The sequence below is a fragment of the Ascidiella aspersa genome, chromosome 6 (assembly GCF_963924565.1).
Source record: "Ascidiella aspersa chromosome 6, kaAscAspe10.2, whole genome shotgun sequence".
Taxonomy (NCBI): domain Eukaryota; kingdom Metazoa; phylum Chordata; class Ascidiacea; order Phlebobranchia; family Ascidiidae; genus Ascidiella; species Ascidiella aspersa.
This window is the reverse complement of record NC_139452.1, coordinates 29,631,039-29,643,127: the sequence shown is the minus strand read 5'-3', so window position 1 is coordinate 29,643,127 and position 12,089 is coordinate 29,631,039. Positions and strand designations below refer to the sequence as shown.

Sequence of the window (12,089 nt, the reverse complement as noted above, 5' to 3'; positions counted from 1 at the left end):
GTTTTGTGTCAACGCTTTAGTTTGCGGAAAGGTGAAATATTTTAACTTTGACGCTTTCGGTTAGAAGCGAGGAAATTTGCCGTTAACGCTGGCAACGCGTTATGTGTGAACTGGACGACGCTAGCGCAGTGCTTTCTTTTTTAGTTTTATTCACCCCTAGCATCTATCTCCAAACTCCTATTTAAACGCATGTAATTGGGCGTACATTTTTCAGCGAGTTTATTCACATCCTCAATCGAGAGTTCGTAGTTTATCCGGTCTGATTACCAGCAAACAAAACCGGAACAAGTGCCATCAAAGAAGTATCCAGTCGCCAATTAGGCCGTCCACGCTCACCCACTTTCACAACGCTTCGGCGCCGCTACAACGCAACGTGAGCCGAAGCGTTGTGCGAACAAACAGATCCACCCATGGTCAGTCAACGAAGCGATTTTGAAGAGGCACTTGAACGTAACGAGATGTCTTGTAAGAAATGGTGTCAACAAGGTCGAAGTATTTAGCGACGCCGGCGTGTTGCCAAATCCAACCCTTCAACTCTTTTAAGTTGGGTGGGATTGTTTTGCTAGGTGTGGTTAGGTGGGCCTTTGATTTCATGCCAAAAGACACTTACGACTGCTTGCACCGCGTACATATGTGCTAGAGAACATGTGCGTGCATTAATAGGGCTATAACGGTAACACGAGTAATGACATTGCCAAATCCGGCATTTTTTATTCTATGAATTGGGTGATATGGTTCTGTTACGTGTGGCGTTGATTTGATACCACAAGACACTCGGGACTGCTTACAAGGGGAAAACATGCACCAAAGCGCACGTGTGTGCATAATAAGGGGCATAATAAGGTGTAAGCACCGGGTCCTTATTGTTTTGGCCAAACATATGAAAGGTGAAATTTTAGGAAATATTCTTAGCGTTTCACGTGGGCTATCCTTCAATCACCAAACAACACTTTGGAACAAAATTACCAAATAGGTATATGTAGCAATGTTATTTATATGTCCACTATTACCGGATTGAAACCAATCCCCGATACCACATAAGCATAGGATCGGTACTCGTCCCATACTTATATTACCGTTGCAAGATTTAACTTCATTTATCAGGGTATCAAAATAAAATATGATCCCAGTATCAAACATCTCTTACTCCACCTTGATTAATTGTATTTTTGGAACTTGGTTGTCGCTAACCCAACCTTAAATGTTTGTGCATCAAATCCGCTTATGTTTTAAAAAGAAAATATTATTACGTTGCAACCGCACCGACTGATATATGGGCTGGCACAAGTGTAGGGTTCCAGGGTCTGTTTGCACAAATAATGAGCAAATTAAAACCGAAGTATTTAAGAGGTACCATCAATCTTATAGCTAAAGCTAATGTTTTCTCTAACTCTAGGTGCTTGTTTGTATTTTTTGTTCTAATTAAGCGATTGATTTATTGGCTCGGGACAGTTTGGGAGTCCCTGAGGTTTGGTTAGCACAAATAGAAAGACGTAGATTTCCTAAATGCGCTACCGCTGAGTTACGACCGCAGAGTAAGTTGTTCCAATTGCTTTAAATGGGTCTGTGGCGTAAAGCCACTTAAAATAGTTCACTGCACAAAAATGTAACCCCTGAAAAGCAAAGAACGAATTCAATATTATAAGTTAAAGAGACGTATTGTATGATTAAGTTTGGTCACCTATTAAAATGACATATGATAAAACGATGACTTTAAAACAATATTTTTGGCCACACATTAATATAAAATGTGGAAAATCATAATAGGAATATCAAAGCCCATACAATAGTAGGTAGCATTTTGAACGTTTTGAATATTTCGCTTTATTTTTTTCCAACACCTGTTGAAAATCAAATTTGTAAGTTGACCAGCTTCACCACAACCGTTCTTTGTAAGGTTTAAACGTAACCATCTAAGAAACATGTTGCGTAAATCTAACTCCTGAATAGCAAAGCACAAATTTAATGTTCTAAGTGAAAAAAGAAAGTAATATTGAATACTTTAGTAGCGGTAAAAATGTTATGTGATATATAGCCATGGTTTCACTTTATGCTTTTATTTCACACAGATGCACTTCGGTGTTTATAAGGGTAATGACCGAGAAACTGGGGAACAATTTTTGATAAAAATATATACAAAAAGAGAGAGAAGAGTTAAATGATACTGCGGTCATTTAAATTTGAAATTACAAATATGGTTTTGTACAAAAGTGCTTCATCTGGTTAAAATTGAAAGACTGCCAACAGAGACTTAGTTTTTCAACGAAATTTTACCACAAAGTAACGCAATTAACGCGAACCAAAACCGAGATGGACCTAATCAATTCCACCCAAACTGCACACGTTGTTATTTTAAGCACGGCAATAAGTAGCCTACAATGGTTCGAGCCAACACGTGCTTTAAACAAACAAGTCCGGTAAGAATAATACAAATCTTTTCTCTTGGCTCACGAACGATTCAAACCACAGAATACAACTCAAGCTAAGCGTTATTGACAAACGAACTGTCTTGTTGTGATATCAAATCAAGCTTGGCGCGGTAAATGTTGTTCTTGGCCATATGGATGGCCAATTTGTATGGCTATATTGCAAAGAGCCAATTCCTCTTTTTATCCAAGCTTTGTTGCCTTTTTGGTTGGCTAATTCGTTTGGTTATATTTTGCGGCCTTTTCGTTTTTTAGTTGAAGCAAAATACAGAAGTTTTGTTTCTTGTTTAAACCCAGATTTTTATAATTTTTTTACACCGCTATGGTAATATAGAGCCGTAAAGCTGTAGCGTCACTGCTTTTAAGTAGTAAATGGATTAAAAAATGAATAACATATCCAGAGTTTCGTCTTTTTAATTAGGTTGTTGTAGCTCTTTTAACGCTTGATGTTTTTCAATTGTAGCTAAACAGAAATAAATCTAATGTGGTTTCACTCTATTTTTACACCATTTTTATGCATAATTGTGGTAAAACAGAAACGCCACCGCTTTTAAAAATACAAAGGTAAAAATAATTTGGTCAGAGTTAAAACGGGTTTTGTGCTTTATAAATTGGCCAAGTCTAGCAATAAATTGGCTCGATTTACCCACGGGCCTTTACTACATGCGTAAGACGACCCCATTGATTACAACCCGTGCGTAACTGAGGGGTTAAGTAAGAGCCTAGGGGCTGCGTTTTGTTCACTTTGGGCAACTTTTCATCGTACAGCGCCACACAAAAGCACTTCCGTGGTGTTTAGGGTCGCGGAATGAAGGCCTCGCCTTTCCAGGTTTAATTCCTTTCCGCTGACGATTGAAGAATGGGAAACGGGAAAGTTTGGATCTGAACCGCGATGGGGTTACGCCTATCGCTAATTAGTTAATGGTGGATCTAATTAGATTAAGAAGCTGTTGGGTCACACTTGCGGTAGAGAAGGGTTGCAAACAATGCATTTAATTACGCGACTTCACACTAATAACGGATTGACTGAAACGAAAAGTCGCACAGTTTGGGGATTTGCAAACGAACAATTTATTCCAAAAACAACGAGGTTGTATTTGAATCGCGAAAATAATATAGATATACCATTGAGACTAATAAACAGAATTGGCTGATAGACTCGCAGTGCGCTTAGTAAAAAGTACTAATTCACCTTTTTAGTAAACATTAAGTTACACTGTATTACGAGAATAGCAAAAAAAATAAAATAGACAATTTCAATATTTAATTGTGATATAACGCAATGCGTATTTACAACTGCAATATTTGCATTTTGTAGCCACGATTAAAACCTTTTGTATGAAACATTGAAAAGTTATCCAATACATCAACAGTTTATTAAACTTTAAAAGCTCTCATGATGCCAAATATTTAGATTGCCCTAAATAAACCATTTTAAGGGGGTTATTTGACTCTGCTAGCGGAATTGTCGCATTAAACTTTAAAAAGCTATCGTATTCCCAAACCACTGCTATTAGCGCCAATTTCAATCTAAACACTAGATACGGCGTAATCAACACTCCATTCTCTCCCATTGCGGATGCATTAGATCAGCGTTGGAAATAGTATCTCCAAGGCGTCAGACAATAAGTATATTGGAGTCGGCGCCTGCATTTAATATAGATGGTTAGCAGGGCACCCGGTCTAATCAGTAAAGCACGTGTTCATGCCCGTCAGTGTTAACTGCAGATGGCAAATTAAATCGCTTTGGTTTAGGCTCTATGCCGCCTTCATGTGTGTAAGTATGCAGCATTGTAACTACGGGTTTGCGTTACCCGGTCTCGCCATGGTAACACAGTATTCTGTTTGTATTTTGTTCTACACGTTTTTTGAACATCACAACATACGATTTCCGATTTCATGTTTTTAATTGTTTTGTTGTATATTTTAGATAGACTGATGTTTCCATAATATGTGTGAGACATATTTCATTTTTACATTTCATAAAATGGCTGACTTTAAATATGTCAGTAAAATCGGAAGAACACTTGCACCAAACGACGTTTATAATTTTTTTCAATTCAGCCTAGGATTTAATATCAATTTTCCGTTTTAAAGTTTAAATTCTGATTAAAGTAAGTCCATACAAGCTTATATATGATTTCAACAATAAGAAATTGGGAGTACTTTTGGGAGGTGACCTTGTAGGAAGTTGGTTTTAGTTCCCATAACTCGTCGACATATTTTGTTTAGTTTGTAAAATCTAGTTTTTACGACAGCATGGAAGCCAAATGCCAGTCACACGAAAAATTGTAGGCTGAATACATTTAATTAATTACGTGAAATTATAATTCCTCATCCCGATATATAATATCATATAAACATTTGTGAATCAATTAAACCAGAAATACGTTTCCTTGGCACGAACACTTTGTATCCGTTAAACCGTGGGTACCAAGCGACAGTACAACACTTCCAAATTCCGGTTTCCGTCCGAAGACAGTTGACCCAATATGACACAATGGACCCAGCCGACGGTGCTTAAGCACAGGGGATCTAATAGTGAGGGAAGGGGCTTGATGGCGCTTTCGATTTCAATGCGGAGTAAGTGTTTATACGAATCACTCCTGGCTCGAGCTTCGCACGGGTATTGTGTGGTGGCGACACTTGGGTCTCGGTTTCGTGTTATTGGGGCTGGAAAGTGTACTGAAGCTTACGAAGTAATATGAAATTTAATGTTCGGGGAATATACAGGGTTGGAAATGGGCAGGTGTTTCTAAAGCGATTTGATCACGAAATTTGTTTCTTTTTCATAGTAGATGTTACCTAAGGTTTGCTATCGCCTAGCAAGCTTAATTTCTATCATAAGATAATAAAACATGTTGCAATCAATGATGGCAATAACTCCTGAAAAAATATTTTATTGTGGCTGGAAACTGTACTGAAGCTTCCGAAGTAATATGGGATTGAATGTTCGGGGAATGTACAGGGGTTGAAATGGGCAGGTTTTCTTAACGCGATTTTATCACGAAAATTTGTTTTTTTTTTGCATTGCAAATGTTACCTAACTTTTCCCACCGCAAAGCAAGCATAATATTAATCATAACACATTACAAATTACCAAATCACTGAGGAAAACGACTCCTGAAATAATGTTTTTTTGGTCTGGAAAGGTTGTTCAAGCGTACCAATTAGGACGGGATTTGATGTTCGTGGAATATACAGAGGTGGAAATGGGCAGATGTTCTTAACGCTTTAAAAATGAAATTTTATCACCAATTTGTTTCATAATAAATGTTACCTAAGGTTTGCTATCGCATAGCAAGCTTAATGTATATCATAAGATATTGAAAATTTACAAATGAATGATGACAATGACATCTAAAACAATGCTTTATCTTGGCAAAATGGAATCATAAAGTAGGATCATCAATATACGTTTCCTTCGTTGCAGACCAACATTTTTTCAATTCATTTTTATCATAAAGTAAATACCCGCTTTTGACAAATAAATTACCAAAATTACCATGGATAAAACCAATTTTTATTTTTGTAGAAGAAACAAATCTCAGACGTAAATTCTATTCAATATATTTGGAGAAAAAACTGTTCGCCATGAGTTAAAATCATTAGTATTTTGGGGGGTTGCGGACAATCATTTTCAAGTTAAACCGCGTGGCATGTTTATGCCAAACCCTAATGCACCCTGCTGAATGAAATCGATATTTATGCGCACCACAAGCTTGATGTGTTTGAAACGTGGTTTTCCATCCCTGGATGTTGCGTGTGGTTTTTAAGTGGGCCTAAATTCACGGAGGATTATTTTCACCCACTGCTGAGTTCGCAGCTTATAACACAGCTGGACGCAAAGTGCGAAAAGCTTTAGATATCTATTTTAGTGCTTTACGCTCATGAAGCATTGAAAACGTAAACACCATAACAGATTTTGATCCTAGAGAACAGGGGCCACCAAACATTTTAATACATGGCCGGATAACTGTAAGGATTAAAGCGATCGCGGGCCGGATATAAAATTATGAGTCAATCTTAGCAAATTGAATATCGTTCTAAAGGAAGGAGATATAAATAACTAAGCGAAAAAATGTAGTGAGCTTTGATAAATTGCCGCACAGTTTAAAATTACCCCAACATTTTTTTAACTTTTAACTAGATCAAAATATTTTAACTAGACTTACATCCTAATTAAGGAAATATGCCGGGCCGTAGTGGGGTCGCCCATGTCCTTCAATACCATTTCTTAACACGGGCCCCCAGAGTTACTTTTTTATCTTGTTAGTAAAATACATATTTGGGTTGACAACCAATATGTATTGCAATAGATTATTATGGATTCACAAAATCGCATTTTAGCGAAAAAACTCGACCTTTAACTGGATATTTACGTAAAACATTGTAACTTAGCTAGTTTAAACTAGGACTGCGTACGTAATGCATTACGTCAGCGCCCGACGAAAACGTTCCTGGGGCCAATTCTGCCAGAGCTTTCTGTATTCATGGTTTCTACAGTAATTCACTTTGTGGAATGGGGTCAAAAGAGATGCACTACTAACAACACGCAAACCCTACTGATTAGGCGGTAGTGCCGCTGCATTGTAAACAGTGTAACATAAAATCTAACTCGTATTAAATGTTCATTTAATATATTTTCTAGTTAAGATTTATGTTCGATTTCTTGAGTTTCTTTAAACAAATGTACATCATTTTATATTCTTAAGTGGCAGTAGGCTAAAAAATCTAAAAATACAACCAGCGTCTATTAGGCAGGCGATTTAGCTTAGTCGGTTAAATTACCTTGCCCCACATATCTCACAAATACCCACCCAGTGAAATTAAGTTCAAAACCCTAAAAAAAACGCGACCAGTTCCCCTTATATGCCACCGTGAACTTAATGAACCCATCCATGCGTTGTGAATAAAAGTTCCGCCACAAAGCCCCACCTGTCAACGTTAAGGCTACGCTTAATTATTCGCTGGCATATACGAGGAGGTATGACACGCGCTATGCATTATGCATGGACCAAACTCTGCCTATACCTCCATATCTTCTATTGTTGTGTGAAGTGGCATATCGTGTTACACTCAAAGGTATAACTTGACGACTTACTACACCACTAAGTATTGTGTTCAAATGCCAAAGCGATACTCTTAAAGAACGTCGCCCATTTAGCCAAAAAAAAGCAGGAAGCTCCATCGTCTATTATTTTCGGGTTAAAAAGATGTCCATAATACCTTTGTACGCAACGTTTTTAAACAACAAGAAAACAAAACATCGATAATATCGAACGAATTGGCCTTAATAAATCCGCTCAAACCTGACAACTTACTTGTTGTAAGCCGAGTATATAATCATGGTGAAAACGTAGACTACAAATCCCATTGAGAAGATCTCAAAAACAAAAGCAAATCTAACTTAGCCAGCAAATAGACTTTTATCAAAAAATATATACAATATTCAGTCATATTCGGCCTAATTTTTTTAAATTCAAGTGTGCCAAAAGTGACTTACATAGGGTGATACCTTCGATTCTACTCTTCCAAAACGAGCCATGACTTGCCAGTTATTCGGGGATAGGGTATTAATATTCGCTTAAAACTCCTAAACGTCTTGGCAATGACATACTTTTTCGAAAGTATTTGACCAATATAAATCAGATGTGGTTCACGTGACAAATTTAAAACTTGAGTTTTTGTGTTTTAACTTCAGTTTACGCGTTACTGTGAGTTTAAATATTTATGTGTTTTGTCCCCAAGTATGATCTCCTATTATGCGATAAAGACAAAATATTACCAAAAAAAGTTTGTAAAGATTTATCAAATCCGAAGCAATGTTAAAACGTAAATTCTTTAAATTCAAAACCTTATTTTGACAAACATGTTGTGACTCACTCTTACTACATACAACCACTGTGTTGTTTTTTAACCTCTGTTAGTAGATTGCAAACTAAAGAACTTTCTCTTTTACGTGTAATTCGCGGCTAACGCACAAACCACCCTTATAGGTAAAACATGTTCATAGTCTCTCCTCGATCGATATACGTCATCTTTAATTACGTCACGCTGGTAAGAAGTGGCTTAAATGTTTGAAGGAACAACTTTTCCTGAACACTTTGTTAAATTAAACGCTTATTAAGACACCCGCATGCATTTCCTTTGGAATGAAGAAAAATACTAAAAATAGATAACGAGCGATTAAAATATCTTCCAAGAATGAAAAAGCTTTTTTACACCAAGAAATCTTAAACTTAAGTGTAAATGTCTCAACCGCTCCTTGTAATAAAATGGTTATTTTCACGACAATAATTAAATAAACACGTTTGTTATTATAACTACATAAGTTTCCTATATGAACATCGCGTCAATCCGAATCGCTAAACCACAGAATATGCACGCGATGAACTTCTTTACTCTACGGTTCAAAATGCTGCACGTATGGGCTTGAACGACCATTAATTTCAAGCCATTGGGTGTTAATTGTTGTGCCGCCACGTCTTATAGTGGGCCTTGAACTAAATTTTAGGTAAAAAAAATACTGGTGGTAAACGCTATGTATAAAAGATTGAGAGGCACTGTATTAAACGTCTTTAAAATTGAACTCCACTCTAAAACAACCTTTTTAATTTACAGTTTATTCAAGTGACGTCACTCTCGGCCTGGTGGGCGAAAGTTCTCTGCTCGGTTGTAGCGCGGCGCCATCTAGCGACGATAAGTCACCCTACGTCATACAGTGGTTACGTCAGAAGCAGGAGGTGCCGGTCTTCATGAAGATCGGGAAGCACCCGGCTATTGTAACGCCGCATTTTAGAGGTGGGATATAGACTGTTGTAAATTTAAAAAAAATGGAACTTGGGTGTAGTGTTAAAAATTTAGAGCGAATTAACAATTTAAAACTGGAAAAAATAAATTCGTATAAAAAGGAGCATTTTCCATTTACTTCTTGACACTCATTAGGTACAAATAGTGTGAAAGCTAAAATGGACAGGTTTTGTAAAACGTCGGCGCTTAGATACTAACATCGAGCCTAAAATACATAAAAAATCGGATAAAAAACAGGATTTGTTTTTAGTTTTTCATAAAATTTTGTTTTAGGACATGAAGTAAATATAGTGCAATAATTGCAGCAGAAATTAAGCGCAGGTTAACTATACGTGTAACCAGTATAAGAATAACCCTAAAAACTGTTTAAGTTAAAACGAAACTCGGTCGTATTTTGCAAGTTAATAAAGCGTTTCCAGTAGTAAGTATAAATTCACCCAATTACGAGTTGCCATATTCTGAAAAATCGATGTTCCAATAAAATAAACACCCGTCCTAACCTTTTATCCGTGCGCGCATGCTAGCTTTGGAGTCGGTTGTCAAAGTTGTGACCGCGAAGGTCGGACGCAATGGTAAGTATGACGTCATAATTGTTGTTGTGCTTTTGGCGCGAGTGTCATATTTTGTCAATGCACTTATTAGGTCAAAATTTAATGACAAAGAAAATGTTGTGCTATTTTTTAAAGTAATGTGTTTTTTGTGGAAAAGCTTGAAAATGTAGGTGTGTATGAACTTATAAAGCTCAAATCCAAAATGCTTCCTAAATAGACCGGTCAGAAATGTTATCATTGAAAGATATTATATTGTTTTTGATAAAGCTGTTCGTGTATCAACAATAACATAAAAGAATTACCCACATGTACATACAATTAGACTAGTTTTAACGCTTTAATGTAATACTGCAAATTTTTTGAACAAAACAAAGTAAATTATTTAAATTACCCTTAGGTTATTGTTTAAGTGGGAAAAGTTGACGGACTAAGCCCTATTTTGCGGAAGTCAATTTAAAATGTAAGAAGCGCGCTTTTTTTCTTGTGGCTTCAGTAATCCCGCGCATGAATATTTGATGTCGCAAATTTTGGCCTCGAGAAAAACAAATTCTAAGAAAAAGAGAGAAACTGGGAAAAGTATCTTTTATCGAAATTATGTAGAATCCCAGAATTAAAGTTTAATTTTTCCCTGAATATTGTCCAACGTTGTCTGTTAAGAGAGGACGCAGAGTAAGGGTATTTGTTAAGGAGGTACTAAATCAAGGTGTCAAGGAAAATATCTAGCTGGAATTATTTAATCTTTAAAATCCAATAAATTTCATATTTCAACGCCATTTTGTTCGTCGTACATTCTTTCAATTGTTTCAAATATCCACTGAGTTTTATAATATTGTTTAAAAAGTGGTCGGTTTTGCATAAATGAATACTGAGGGAGGGATTCCATTCATCGGATTTATCTTTTATATATTTGAAGAACATTTTAACTTTTATTCTATTTATTCCAAATGGTTTGAGCTTTTTTCCAAAAAAAAAAATCATTTGTAAATGTAAAAATAAATTGCTCAATGTGATTCGTTTTTGGGGTAAAACGAAAGTGAACGTTCGGTAAACGTCCTTGACTGACAACGGTTTCGCTTTGTTCATGGAAATAAAACGCTTTACAGCCGTTTAACCGCGGCTATTTAAATTTCACGACCATATGTTTTTCGATTTTATTTATTTTTTCACTTGCGTGTGGTAAATGAGCCCCCAAACAGGTTAAAATACATTTCATGTTTTGTGGCTCTTTTACAATTCTTTGGTGTTTTTGTTTGTTTTATAATACTAAATGTGAATCTTCAAGTGGAAAATTTTATGGTAGAAACTACACTAAAATGCAAGCAAATAACTTAAAACCTTCAGAAATAATAACAACAGCAAGAATTAAATTCCTTTTTTTGTTGTAACTTGAATGGATTTCTCAACATTTTTCAAAACCTCGTAACCCAAACTTATTTTTTTTATACGTGAACAAAACATAATATAAAAAGCATAAATAAATTTTAATTTATTGAATATAGGGAATGTCTTCTTATTTTTTACAGCGTTCTCTTTAAAGCTTAAAAAATCTTGCTCTAGACCGATCTCAATAAACCTAACCATGTAAACTACTGCAGTCATCGACCCAACCAAATCAAACAGCCACCCAATTTAAAGGCGCAACCCATCGGTTGAGAAATACTGCTATTTATAGTCAGGTTTGACTGACTGAAAACCATTGAATGTTCGCTGATACTTTCACTCTTGTGTTGTATTTGTATCGAGAAGAAAACTGTTATCTACTATACGCTTCCCCTAAAATCCCAAACCAACAAATTTCTAATCCAATCTTGTGCCGACAGGTCGCTTAAAATTGTTGGACGACAGCGCCGTCTTGCGGATAAAGGATTTGCGCTTAGCTGACGAAGGGTGGTACCAGTGCAGGATTCTTTACCTCGACGATAAGCCGACAAGCAACGGGACGTGGCTACACTTGGTCATAAATGGTAAGTTGCTAGTTGTGGCCAAACGTTCATACGATAACCCGATTGTATAGGCGTATACAAGGGATGTCCGTGCTTGACTTAAATCCGATACCGATATCTCATATTTAGGACAAAAGATATCGCGATAACATAACAAATGACGGTATAACTATGCTCAAACAAACGAAAAAGATTAAATTAAAACGTTCAAAGATATTTTTTGCCTAGTTGTTAGGAAAAAAATTGTAATTATCATCAGTTTTTGGTCTGTTTTTTGACGAATTTACCTTCAAAGAGAAACATTTCTGCAATAGATGGCAAATCATGGCGAAATTACTTATTTGGTTAGGATCAGC

At 36.3% G+C, this 12,089-nt stretch overlaps 1 protein-coding gene across 1 annotated transcript in view; it reads left to right on the top strand.

The window, feature by feature from the left end:
• Positions 1–11,610: 11,610 nt before the first annotated feature.
• The window catches only part of LOC146141182 (uncharacterized), a 39,994-nt gene continuing 39,515 nt past the window's right edge, over positions 11,611–12,089 (top strand). The window contains exon 1 of the mRNA XM_083392839.1: positions 11,611–11,754. The gene's annotated coding sequence lies outside the window, so the exon portion shown is untranslated. The remainder of the gene's footprint in view (positions 11,755–12,089) is intronic.